The sequence below is a fragment of the Sapajus apella genome, unplaced genomic scaffold (assembly GCF_009761245.1).
Source record: "Sapajus apella isolate SASKATOON/1434 unplaced genomic scaffold, GSC_monkey_1.0 scaffold59, whole genome shotgun sequence".
Lineage (NCBI taxonomy): Eukaryota > Metazoa > Chordata > Mammalia > Primates > Cebidae > Sapajus > Sapajus apella.
The window spans coordinates 8,444,426-8,446,677 of record NW_022436999.1 but is presented as its reverse complement, the minus strand read 5'-3'; the positions used below and the strand labels follow the sequence as shown (position 1 = coordinate 8,446,677).

The following is a 2,252-nucleotide window of genomic DNA, read 5'->3' as shown; positions in this document are numbered from 1 at the left end:
AGCAGTGTAAGAATAGATTACTACAGGTGCCACAGAGCAGTATGTTTCACATGGGGAGGCAGTGGTCACAAGAGACTCCTTAGTGGAGGACCCAAGCAAAGTCTTCAAGGATGAATGGATGTTCGTCAAGTAGGCAGAGAGGAGAGTGTGTTAGGTGGGATGGTGTTGAGGAGAATGAAACACAGTGCTTCTAGGTCCAGCAGATGTAGGAGCCCCAGGAGGCCACTGGGGAGTGCCCAGTGCAGAAGCTGCCGTGACTACCCCCTACCCAACACACAGCCATTGGCACTTTCCACTCCTCTCCATGGGATCTCTGTAGTGTCACCTAAGCATTTAGAGCACCCCGAGCCACTGCACAGACCCCTAGGATATGCCTCAGCTATGTCCTCAAGCACACGGAAGATATGCATACAGTTAGCAATGGAGGGGGACCATTTGCTAGCTGTCAGTCTGCAGGAGGGCGAGGCCAAACACTACCTGAAACTGCTTTGGTGCCAGCCTCTGTTCTAAGCATTTTGCCTATATTAACTCCTTTAACCCTCAAAATGAACCAACAAGGTAGGTACTGTTATTTGTTCCATTTTATCATTGGGAAAACAAAGGCACAGGGAGGTTAAGCAACTTGCTTGAGGTCGCACAGCTAGAATATGGTAGAGGGAGGCTTAAAGACGAGGCAGTCTAGTCCAGAGGTGGGGCTTCTAGTCACCACATTACGCTAGAAGCATGATGAGGTAGAGAGTCACAGTGTTTACTGTTTCTATGGGTGTAAATACCACTTAAAGTTGCCTTGTCAGGAGAATTGGAGACCTACGTACAGCTAAACCTCTTCAGTTTTAGGGTCCTGGAGACAGAAAATCTAAAGACCATCTGCACACGAAGGTTGCAAATGTAATTCTAGTGGGTTGTGGGTCCCCCAAAGCCTACCGATGGACCCTACAGGCCTGTGAACTTGAGGATAATGGGTGTGAGATTTCCAGTGTGGCTGGGAGATGGGGGTGGGGGAGGAAAGTGGGCTTGCTGGAGAGGGCAAAGCAGGAGGCAGAGTGGTTCTGGTGCCAGGGACAGGCCCAGCTGAGCGCTGATGATGTGCCGGCCAGGCTGCCCAGCTCCCTGCTTAGTGCTTTGGAGATGAGAGTACTTGGCTTCAACTCTGAATCATCTCTTGCTATTTCTTTACATGTTTTTGCAAGAAAGAAATCTTTATTTGGAATGATTCGCCAACACCTTATAAATCAGGAGATACACAAAACAGACTTCAAGGAGCTATAGAAACCCACAGAGACACAGAAGCTATAAACGCAAACTGTTTCCAAGGGCCCTGTAGCAAGGCCTGTCTCACATGTAGAGAAAATTAAAAAACAAAATCAGCTTTTTAAGAGATAGGGAGATTAGAAATCTAGCTAATATATGCACAGCTGTTTTCTTTTTTAATAAAAGGAATCAAGGTAATACATACACAGGATTAAAAAGTAAGAAATCTGGAAAGTCCAGCAATAAAATCCAACAGCTGTGTCTCTCCCCAGTTGAAGTCCCAAACTCTAAAGGTAACTACTTTACTTCTTCTGTTTTTACTGCTTCTGGGAGCTACCTCCTTACCTCTAAAGAACATGCTTACCTTCTGTTGTTCTGCTCTGACAGACTAGGATTTAGATATGCCACCACCCTGTGACCCCACATTTCTTTAGAGCTAAAGTTTTATTTTTTGCTCTATTACATTGGTTAAGAATGTAACTTTGAGGCCAGGCACCGTGGCTCATGCCTGTAAACCCAGCACTTTGGGAAGCCAAGGCAGGCGGATCATGAGGTCAAGAGATCGAGACCACCCTGGCCAACATGGTGAAGCCCCATCTCTACTAAAAATACAAAAATCAGCTGGGCGTGGTGGCACATGTCTGTAATCCCAGCTACTCGGGAGGCTGAAGCAGGAGAATCGCTTGAACCAGGGAAGCAGAGGTTGCAGTGAGCTTAGTTTGTGCCACTGCACTCTAGCCTGGTGACAGAGTGAGACTCTGTCTCAAAAATAAATAAATAAATAAAAATTTTTTTAAAATGTAGCTTTGAAATGCAGTTGGCCCTCTACCTGCGTGTTCCAAATCCTTGGGCTCAATCATCTGCAGGTCAAAAATATTTGAGAAAAAGATGGCATCTGTACTGACCACGTATACATTTCTTCTCATCATCCTCTAGAGTATAACAACTATTTACATAGCATTTACATTGTATTAGGTACTATAAGTAGCCTAGAGATGATT

General features: G+C 45.5%; 1 long non-coding RNA gene across 1 annotated transcript in view; it reads right to left on the bottom strand.

Moving 5' to 3' along the window:
* The window catches only part of LOC116528720, a 5,136-nt gene extending 3,327 nt beyond the window's left edge, over window positions 1–1,809 (bottom strand). The window contains exons 1-2 of the long non-coding RNA XR_004259161.1: window positions 1,715–1,809; window positions 1,589–1,598 (exon numbers count right to left, since the gene is read on the bottom strand). This is a non-coding gene — a long non-coding RNA (uncharacterized LOC116528720). The remainder of the gene's footprint in view (window positions 1–1,588; window positions 1,599–1,714) is intronic.
* Between the last annotated feature and the right edge of the window lie 443 nt (window positions 1,810–2,252).